The following is a 12,231-nucleotide window of genomic DNA, read 5'->3' on the forward strand; positions in this document are numbered from 1 at the left end:
TGACAGGACGATTGACCGGATAGTGACAGGACGATTGACCAGATAGTGACAGGACGATTGACCAGATAGTGACATGACGATTGACCAGATAGTGACAGGACAATTGACCAGATAGTGACAGGACGATTGACCAGAAAGTGGCAGGACGATTGACCGGATAGTGACAGGACAATTGACCAGATAGTGACAGGACGATTGACCAGAAAGTGGCAGGACAATTGACCGGAAAGTGACAGGACAATTGACCAGATAGTGACAGGACGATTGACCAGAAAGTGGCAGGACGATTGACCGGATAGTGACAGGACAATTGACCAGATAGTGACAGGACGATTGACCAGAAAGTGGCAGGACAATTGACCGGAAAGTGACAGGACAATTGACCAGATAGTGACATGACGATTGACCAGATAGTGACAGGACAATTGACCAGATAGTGACAGGACGATTGACCAGAAAGTGGCAGGACGATTGACCGGATAGTGACAGGACAATTGACCAGATAGTGACAGGACGATTGACCAGAAAGTGGCAGGACAATTGACCGGAAAGTGACAGGACAATTGACCAGATAGTGACAGGACGATTGACCAGAAAGTGGCAGGACGATTGACCGGATAGTGACAGGACAATTGACCAGATAGTGACAGGACGATTGACCAGAAAGTGGCAGGACAATTGACCGGATAGTCACAGAACGATACACCGGATAGTGACAGGACGATTGACCAGATAGTGACAGGACAATTGACCAGATAGTGACAGGACGATGACCAGAAAGTGGCAGGACGATTGACCGGATAGTGACAGGACGATTGACCGGATAGTGACAGGACAATTGACCAGATAGTGACAGGACGATTGACCAGAAAGTGGCAGGACAATTGACCGGAAAGTGACAGGACAATTGACCAGATAGTGACATGACGATTGACCAGATAGTGACAGGACAATTGACCAGATAGTGACAGGACGATTGACCAGAAAGTGGCAGGACGATTGACCGGATAGTGACAGGACAATTGACCAGATAGTGACAGGACGATTGACCAGAAAGTGGCAGGACAATTGACCGGATAGTGACAGGACGATACACCGGATAGTGACAGGACAATGGACCGGACAGTGACAGGACAATTGACCGGATAGTGACAGGACGATTGACCGGATAGTAACAGTACGATTGACCGGATACTGTAAATTCAGAAATTATTGCGAGGTCTTTATTATTGCGAATAATGCGACTGAGTTGTAAACGCAATAATTAAAACTCGCATTTTGTAATATTTTAACTGAATTAAGCATGACTTTTCTCAAAATCGTAAAAATTAAAATTGCATTCAAGTGTAAAATTACAAAATCGCAATAATAAATGAACGCAATAATTTCTGAATTTACAGTAGTAACAGGACAATTGACCGAATAGTGACAGGACGATTGACCGGATAGTGACAGGACGGTTGCCCGGATAGTTATCACCAGCCCAGTAGTCAACACTTCGGTGTTGACATGAATATCAATAATGTGGTCATTTTTATAATTTTCCTGTTTACAAAACTTTGATCATTTTGGAAAAACTAAGGATTTTCTTTTCCCAGGCATAGATTACCTTAGCCGTATTTGGCACAACTTTTTGTAATATTGGATCCTCAATGCTCGTCAACTTTGTACTTGTTTGGTTTTATAATTATTTTGTTATGAGCAACACTGATGAGTCTTATGTAGACGAAACGCGCGTATTGCGTACTGAATTATAATCTTGGTAATTGATAACTATTTACACCACTGGGCCGATGCCACTGCTGGTGGACATTTCGTCTCCGAGGGTATCACCAGCTCAGTAGTCAACACTTCGGTGTTGACATGAATATCAATAATGTGGTCATTTTTATAATTTTCCTTTTTACAAAACTTTGAATTTTTCGAAAAACTAAGGATTTTCTTATCCCAGGCATAGATTACCTTAGCCGTATTTGGCACAACTTTTTATACGACTCGTCGTATATTGCTATCACGTTGGCGTCGTCGTCTGCGTCGTCGTCGTCGTCGTCGTCGTCGTCCGAATACTTTAAGTTTTCGCATAGTAACTTTAGTAAAAGTGAATAGAAATCTATGAAATTTTAACACAAGGTTTATGACCACAAAAGGGAGGTTGGTATTGATTTTGGGAGTTTTGGTCCCAACATTTTAGGAATTAGGGGCCAAAAAGGGCCCAAAGCATTTTCTTGGTTTTCGCACTATAACTTTAGTTTAAGTTAATAGAAATCTATGAAATTTTGACACAAGGTTTATGACCACAAAAGGAAGGTTGGTATTGATTTTTGGAGTTTAGGTCCCAACAGTTTAGGAATTAGGGGCCAAAAAGGGACCCAAATAAGCATTTTTCTTGGTTTTCGCACCATAACGTTAGTATAAGTAAATAGAAATCTATGAAATTTAAACACAAGGTTTATGACCATAAAAGGAAGGTTGGTATTGATTTTGGGAGTTTTGGTCCCAACAGAATAAGGGGCCCAAAGGGTCCAAAATTAAACTTTGTTTGATTTCATCAAAATTGAATAATTGGGGTTCTTTGATATGCCTAATCTAACTGTGTATGTAGATTCTTAACTTTTGGTCCCATTTTCAAATTGGTCTACATTAAGGTCCAAAGGGTCAAAAATTAAACTTAGTTTGATTTTGACAAAAAATGAATCGGTTGGGTTCTTTCATATGCTGAATCTAAAAATGTACTTAGATTTTTGATTATTGGCCCAGTTTTCAAGTTGGTCCAAATCGGGGTCCAAAATTAAACTTTGTTTGATTTCATCAAAAATTGAATAAATGGGGTTCTTTGATATGACAAATCTAACTGTGTATGTAGATTCTTCATTTTTGGTCCTGTTTTCAAATTGGTCTACATTAAAGTCCAAAGGGTCCAAAATTAAACTTAGTTTGATTTTAACAAAAATTGAAAACTTGGGGTTCTTTGATATGCTGAATCCAAACATGTACTTAGATTTTTGATTATGGGCCCAGTTTTCAAGTTGGTCCAAATCAGGATCTAAAATTATTATATTAAGTATTGTGCAATAGCAAGTCTTTTCAATTGCACAGTATTGCGCAAGGGGAAGAAATATCTAATTGCACAATATTGTGAAATAGCAAATTTTTGTTTAATTAGAGTTATCTTTCTTTGTCCAGAATAGTAAGCAAGAAATATCTAATTGCACAATATTTTGCAATAGCAAGATTTTTTTTTAATTGGAGTTATCTTTCTTTGTCCAGAATCAACTTAAATCTTTGTTATATACAATATACAATGTATATTCACTTTTTACTACCAACTGATAAATTAAAATAATCTTTACCATTCAGTGATACCAAGCAGTTTTTTTTACATCTTAATATTTTATGATGTATTTAAATGAGTAGTTATTGTTGCAAACTCCATTAGAAATTTTAATTGAGATTAGTTTTGAAATAAGGGAAAGGGGGATGTGATTAAAAAAATTGGGTTCAATTTTTTTCATTTGAAATTTCATAAATAAAAAGAAAATTTCTTTAAACATTTTTTTGAGAGGATTTATATTCAACAGCATAGTGAATTGCTCTAAGAGAAAACAAAAATTTTAAGTTCATTAGAACACATTCATTCTGTGTCAGAAACCTATGCTATGTCAACTATTTATTCACAATCCAAATTTAGAGCTGAATCCAGCTTGAATGTTGTGTCCATACTTGCCCCAACCGTTCAGGGTTCAACCTCTGCGGTCGTATAAAGCTACGCCCTGCGGAGCATCTGGTTGAAATTTTGAATCCTCAATGCTCTTCAACTTTGTACTTGTTTGGCTTTATAAATATCTTGTAATGAGCGTCACTGATGAGTGTAATGTAGACAAAACGAGCGTCTGGCGTACTAAATTATAATCCTGGTACTGGATAACTATATACTAGTTTGTTCAAATGCCGTGTTTTTTTATAACTCAAATGTTCCCTTGTTAAAGCAAAATTCAAGCAAATTTAATATGGAGTAGACCTCCCAATCATAACCGTTTGGTTGTTGTTGTACTAAACGGAGTTTAATTGAAATGAGCTTTTTACCGTGACCATAAGTAGCAGCAGGCTGAATGTCAAGAGATGGCGTAAGATTGAAAGTCTTACCAAAGCTACCCAGAACATAGATGCACTGGTCACACACTGGTTGCAATGAAGCGACCCAGTGGGATTTGCCAGTATAATGTATATGTTCAGTTTGGTATCCCTTTTGTGAAAAGCTACCAAATGTTGTTGGAGAATGAGGTTCCAGGGGACACTCGAATAATTGTGCCTCCTCAGAATCTAGAGCTGGTAGTACCTCTATATCACCATCATTGGGTCTTGGTTTTTTCTACAAGACTTTTTTCATTTTTCTTTTTAAAGTTTCTCTTTGAAAGCATTCGAAGGTTGATCACTCTAGGTTTCGTTTCTACTGTATCCTCAATATATTGTCTGACAGCACGGATGTGGTGGCATTGTGGACTCTCTGGACACTGACAAGTTTCTTTAGGAAGGAGGGTTACAGCATAAACCTTTCCTTGCATGCCTGTGACCATAAATGCCTTGTGTTGTTCAATAAACGACACTTGGCCATTATCCACAGTCAACTTGGCCAGCGATTTTTGGAACAAGTTTTAATCTGATTTTTGAATGGACAAAGTGGAGCTGTCTGACCCATCTGAAGTATAAGATCCTAATGACAATATATGTGTCCCCTCTATTTGGGAAGACGTAGTGAAATTTTCTTCACCTAAAGTTAATCTTGATCTTTATCAAATTTCTTTTTGATTGGATTCGTATTGCCAACTGATTAAATCAGGTAATTCAATTAAATGTATTTGATTTCTCAGGTGTGAAAACTTGAATGACATGTTATTTGGCTTGATTGGTGATTACGACAAGTGTCAAAATTAGACTAATCTAATAAAATATCAGTATTTCTAGTGTGTCGTGGTGAACGCATTTAAATTAACGTTTTTACTATAAAGTTTTATAACATATTTAAAAATCTCACACTTTCATTTATTTCATTGACAGATATATATTATATACAGTCGAACCTAGTAGTGTCGAACTCGGTTGTGTCGGAAGCTCTGATGAGTCGAAGTAATTTCTCGGTTTTGGTAAAATTCCAGTTTCATCAATGCATAATTACCTCTGATGAGTCGAACTCGGTTGATTCGAATACTCGGTTAAGTCGAGTAAATTTTATAGTCCAAGTAAAGGTAAAAGTTGAAGTAAAATTAATGTACATTGACCCCGATGTCTCGAATTTCGAAAGTAAGAATTTCCGAAAGATGCAGACCTAATAATACAATTTAAGTCGGATGTATTTCTTATGTCAACTTATCATTTTCAAAAGAGATAAAAGCTGAGTAAACATACTTGTTTGAATAAAGGTGAAAATGACATGTTTTCTGTGACCGCTAATTAACACCTTTGTTGATTGTTCAAGCGGAATGTTAGTTTGTTGAACATTTTTCACCAGAGATAAAAACGAAATGAATTTAAATGACCCAAGCCGATATTAAATGAATCGTTAGATTTAAAACTCATTAATTACAATAGTTAAAAGGATTAGGACAATTATAATTATAGGTTAGACAATACTTGGTCATGTTTTATGAAGATGTCAGCCCAAGGCGAAGCCAAGAATCTTCATAAAACATGACCAAGTATTGTCTGACCAATTTAGAACATATTTACACTTTCGAGTGACCTTACAAAACTATCCTTTCCCATTGTAATATTCAAACCTAAATAAGAGTTCACTTTTTATAATGAACTAAATAGAAAACATAGGTAATGATCAATTCAATGGATGAAATGAAATAGCACTGACATAGTTTGTGAAGAATACATTATTTGTCTTCTGCTTTAGGTAAAATTTAATACTATATATCTTTAACTTTTTTTAATTTTAAAAAGCAACACAAGGCTATGAAAATCCCCTTTTTTTTCTTTTTTTTTATAAACATAAAACTCTCTATATGAATATTTGAATTCAGACAATTCAACATTAAATGCTTTCTTTTTATTGATGAATTTAAATGTATTGTCACAGTGTTTCTCCGAAAACAATCCTTTACTTTATATATCAGCAGTCTGGCATTGTGTATTTTTGAAAGAAAAAGAAAATAATTCCCTCAAATGTAAGGTATATAAATTAAATAAATATGATTTTTTTTATCCTTACCATTTTGTTTTGTATATTCTATAAATGTGTTCCATTAGAAAATGCATGAAATTTTGCAAAATTCATTTTTTTATTATTTTAATCTTTGCTCTATCATATTTAATCAGTAGGCTATTTTCCCATGGATTAGGGGATTGAACACTTCGTTAGTGCAACTATAAATAGTTCACTTTCATAATTAACTGACAATGAAAAGGCATTCATGTATAGCATTTCATAGTGCATGGAAAACCATGTACTATGAAAATTAGAGGGCAAAAAACGGACTTTTCATTGGACAAGAAGGGGTGAGTATGTTCTAATAAATTCATAATAATTTAATGTAAAGCAGGCGACCTCATCAGAGACCGTTCAGAACTTATTTTGTGCCACGAGTGATTTTATAATTTATAATTACAGATTACTGTCGATTACATGAAAAAATGTAATCAATTACAATCGATTACGATTACAGATTACCATTACCCCATCTCTGCAGCACGTATCAATAATTGATGAAAAACACTGCTTCTATTTTTTTTTATTAGAATAAGCTGTTATCAATATTTTCATCGTTATTTAAATTAGTGTGTGATTGGTAGGTAAATTGGAATATGTATTTGGGAACACAATTGTGTACATTATTTACGATCTTCCTCTTTGACGTGATGTTTATATCTTGTTTTTCTGTCTGATTATATGTATTATAATATCTATGATAAAAGTAAATGAGTAATTGTAAAGAACATTATAGAACTCTCGTTTTATTTCACTTAATATGTAGTTGAACTTTTAAACTTTGTAGTTTAATCTCGTGATAGCTTGTTATTATAAATTATCTTTTAACATGTTTAAATTTAAAAAAAAAAATTATATATATTTTTTTTCAGAGGTAGGAAACCTCTCTCATTGCCAAGATTGAATTTTATTCAAATATATCTGATAGTAACCGGGCTGAAGTACGTTCACTATTCACTTTTCACTATTCAAAATTCATGAATAGTGAACTGTGTTTTTTTGCACTATTCACTATTCAAGTTTATGAAAATTGAATAACTTTAAAATTTAATCCTGGTATCAATGATGAGTTTATTTAATATTTTCTGGTATAAAAGATGATGTGGTATGATTGCTTTAAATAAATGAGAAAAATCTCCGCAAAAGACTAAATGACACAGAAATTAACAACTATAGGTCATTGTACGGCCTTCCACTATAAGCAAAGCTGATACTGCATATATAGCTATAGTCGCCGAATACTAACGGCCTAATTAATGTACCAAACAAATGAACGAAAAATAATTGAGTATGTAACACATCAAAAAACGACAACCACTGAATTACAGGCTCCTGACTTGGGACAGACACATACATCCAGAATGTGGCAGAGTAAAACATTTTAGCGGGATCCCAACCCTCCCCAAACATGGGACAATGGCGAAACAGTACAACATAAGAACATACTATAAAATAGGTTATGAAAGGCTTAACTCATCGGATGAATACAAAGTGAAATACATTTAACAAAAACATAAATTGAACGTGGTCGGGTATATTTGTACATCCCAAAAACAAAAAGACAATAAGTACAGATCTGAGACTTAATCTGATTTGGTAACCTTTTAAAATAAGTCTATTCAAAGGATCGATAAGTTCGTCTGTTTTGTAATATTTATTTAGAATTCGATTCATGAATTCTAATTATATGAGCTTAAAATGTTGAGGGCTAACATTATAAAGTAATGAGGTATGCAAAAACAGGATGTATTTGAGCCCTGCCCCTTTTATCTAACTTTTTTTTAAATTTTTGACGTAAAATTGCACCTGATCATTATCAATTGTATCTAAAATCCACTTCGGTCAAAGGTGCATATATTTTATGGTAATATTCTTTACAAAGCACAAACATGTCAGTATTCACCTCAAAAGCTTACAACACCTTTAAACAGACTTATTCAGAAGGGATATACTAGTAGTTACGATACTGTTCATGTCAGATCTTCAAAGATTGCATATTTTGCTTAAATATTGATTCACTTATGGGGTCTTTGCATCGGAATTAAACACAATTATTATAAAAACAGTTGTTGGCATGACACGGGTTATGTTCTTCTCATATATTTTATTATGATATAATACTAAATCCATAACCGGAAGAATTGTGTTTGATATTCATATAATGAAAACATAATCTTTCAATCAGTTTAATTAAGGTCTTGAGCTACTGGCATGTCAGTAACTGCTAGTAATTATTTGGAGCCATCTGCATTTATACATTTAATTTCATAGAAAAATATCACTAGAATGCACTGGATTTGTATCGTATTACAGAATGATTGATATTTGACCTAAGTGATAAGCAGATGCTTCTTAAACTTTACACCTTCTCGATTACATGAATTAGATGTTCTTGAATTTTTCAATGCGGTTTTTTTAAATGCTATAGAATTGTTTTCATAAATTGCATATTTGATATGGTATATCATATCATATTTTATGATCGTATCTATCTATCTATAAATTTAAAATATTAGACTGCATGATATTTGAGTTCATTTAATTAAAAAAAATAATTCGGTAAATTTTGGACTTTATGTAAGATTTGTATAACTAAATACATTTCCATCAAAAAACAGTTCAATGTTATCCATTGACTATATATCCAGTAAAAATTGTTGGTGAAGTTTATTTTAATGAATTGTTTTTAGAAATTGGACGTGCCAATCTACATGTAAGTCAGTAAGTAATATTTGATGCATTGTTTTATGGAATTTGTTTTGTTGAAATGCTAGGTTGATACCTCTTTCGAGGACGCTATTTTCTTTTTCTTTTATTTTTGTACATAAATATAACTTTCTAATGCAATATCGTAATTGTGAGTCAAAAGTAGTTTTCAAAAATCAATTTGTTCAAAGTCTTGATTTTACTATTAACTCTTACTGAGCATATAGGTATAGTACAAAGTTTTGAACGAGTTTGTATCATAATAACTTGATCTCGATCTGAAAACACATGTACAAATTTACTCTGGACGTTTGACCATCAAAATACTCCTTATATTGGCCTTCTTTGCAACTTAAACTCCATGAATGCTGATATTATAATTCTTGAGTCAAAGGGGTAATGAATTTACTTCCTGAATATGTCTATAACCATATGACTCAATCGCTGTCTATTTGATTAAAACGTTTTGTGCTGATCACTAAAATTTAAAAATCTGAAATAAGCGAGCAATGTTATTGCATGTACTTAAACACCAAGTGCATGTGTTGACGTGTTTATGATGAAGTTGATGTAAGAATGTCATTAAAATAAATAAACTTCAGCAGTGGAAGAGTTATTTTATTATTGACACCCACTACAAGTGCTTCACAATTTGCAAGTTCCCCAAACAAGTTGATAAAATATATACTATAGTGTGTATCTCATCGTACGTAATTACATATGATAGATAACCCCATGTTAAACTATCGACATATTTACTCCAATAAATCTTTATAAATTGTTTTACTTGTTGACAAATTATTCAAAGGTAGAATGTATCTTTGATACACCCATTTAGATTACTTATTCTTTTTACCTATAATCGTGCGATCCTTGATTTTGTTTTGTAGGTTTTATTTGACAAAGAAGTGGGTAGCTTTTTATAGGATATAAGAAAATTTATTACTGTTTGCTTTTTAATCTTAACGGTGGTGACCTCTGAGTTCTTTGGTTTCGTAAGGAGCGCAACTTTACAACAAAAATTCTTTCATTGATTCTGGTTATTTGTAAACGTTCTTTTTCAAATTTGGTTGGTAAATTTTGAAGGACCGGAAATTTTGACAGCCAACGAAAAGGATTACATGCTTGATTGGGATAGACTTTACTTTGCATCAGACCTTCTACTGTAACACAAAAATTCAGAAAGTCATTGCAATTGTTTTTTATTGTTCAGAGACCGATGACATGTTTGCCTTACGAGGAACTTTTTTATTAGTCCATGGTCGAAAGTGGTTTGAATTTATCCATATCCCAAAGATAAGTTGACACCCCATGCAATGAAGGCATACCTTTCCAATAAAATAATAATATATGTTCTATAATGAGTTATATTGTTTATGCTGCAAAAAAGAGTACGCGTTTCGATCATTTCAAAAATGTATAAATCAAATCAATTTTTTAGTGTGAATTCTATTAAACCAAGAGTTCCAAATGATGAAGTTGAAATCATCCCCTCGTAAATTTTACGGACGCCATCACGAGTTGGTTGACCGTTATGGAATAAGCGTTTCACAAATGATATCGGATATGTTCCTTACGTCGTAACTACAATCCCCTTCCCTTTCATGAATGTGACCTACCGAATAAGACTCTTTATTGGTTTTTTTATCACATAAGCAACACGACGGGTGCCACATGTGGAGCAGGATCTGCTTAGCCTTCTGGAGCACCTGAGATCACCCCTAGTTTTGGGTGGGGATCGTGTTGTTTATTCTTTAGTTTTCTATGTTGGGTCATGTGTACTATTGTTTGTCTGTTTGTCTTTTTCAGTTAAAGCCATGGCGTTGTCAGTTTGTTTTAGATTTATGAGTTTGACTGTCCCTTTGGTATCTTTCGTCCCTCTTTTCTAATACATGAATGATACCAGCTGACATTTACAAGATATAAATACAAACAAAAATAACAACAAAGACCCTTACGAAACGAGATTTCACTGACATGCTAGTACAATTTTATCTTAATACTGTATTGCAACTTTGACACAAACGTGGATAAAACAAATACCGAATCATCTGTTTTATCATTGAAGGCAAATAACTTATCCAGTTACAGTTAATGTTTCTGAATAAAGTTGTGATGATAAACAGTGTATATATCATATATGCACTTATAATTTTATGAATTGAAGTTGACGGCATTTGTTGTTCTCATTTCTAAAATGAATTTTCATGACATTTGATCACCAGTTGACTACTGTTGCATTTATTTACTACTAGACAAGCCAAACGTTTTCTTCGTTGCAGATATCAAAATAAGTCTACATACATTTTTTGTAGCTAAACACGATAGCTAAATAAATATAGCAGTACAGTAATTATACCATACAACCAGTGTTAAAAATCTGTACTAAACAACCAATTAAAGAGGACGTCTGACGTTTTCATGCCAGTTTTATTAGGGTTTATCACGGCTGATGTTCTAAATTCGATTATTTTGCAGATTTTATTGTTTCATACAATTGCAAGAAAACACTTTCTTGAGTAAATTCGTTAAAATCTTGAGAGACCAAAGCTCAAAATGTTCATGTACTCACGTCCACTTTCATTTAACACAAGATTTCCTTTTCGATAAATCTAATTTGATAATTGAATTACTCACAGATGATACTCCATATCTGTTGATAATGATACTACAATTTATTGTCTCAATACAAATTAATTTCTTACTCTTAAACACCGAAGCTCAAACAATTGACAATCAATAAGTGATATAAAAACAATCAATTCTTTTAACACTATCAGTGAAGAAATGATTCAATGAAAGTTTTTAAATCAATGACATGATTACGAAAAAGAAATGAAGAAGAAAATGAAGATTATTAGCTTAATTGAATTTTATTACTGTGAAGTTGTGATTTTTCCCTTCATATGCAACATTGCGCTATAAAGGGAAACGCATCATAGGGGTAATAGAGGAATTCTTTATCTATGAAACTTTTGATATTGAAACTGATCAGAAGTTGAGGTAACAAATTGATAAAAATAACATTTAAACAAATAGCGAAAATTGCTCCACGCTTGATACATCACATTAATCATAAGGACAGTTTGAATATATGAGGGTCAATCAGACACCATATATTAAACAAGGACAGACAAGCCTTTTGATAACAAACACAAAGCAGAAATTAAAACTAACAAAGGATAAAAAAAAACACGGACACGATCGGACAACCAAGGCTTCATTCATGTCCCTAAGAGAGCAGCTCGTTCTTTTTCCTTTGTGAGAAACTTTAAAGTTTTCATGTTTTAATCTGTGGACAAGTATCAAGCAAG

Source organism: Mytilus trossulus, chromosome 6 (assembly GCF_036588685.1).
Source record: "Mytilus trossulus isolate FHL-02 chromosome 6, PNRI_Mtr1.1.1.hap1, whole genome shotgun sequence".
NCBI classification, from domain to species: Eukaryota; Metazoa; Mollusca; class Bivalvia; order Mytilida; family Mytilidae; genus Mytilus; species Mytilus trossulus.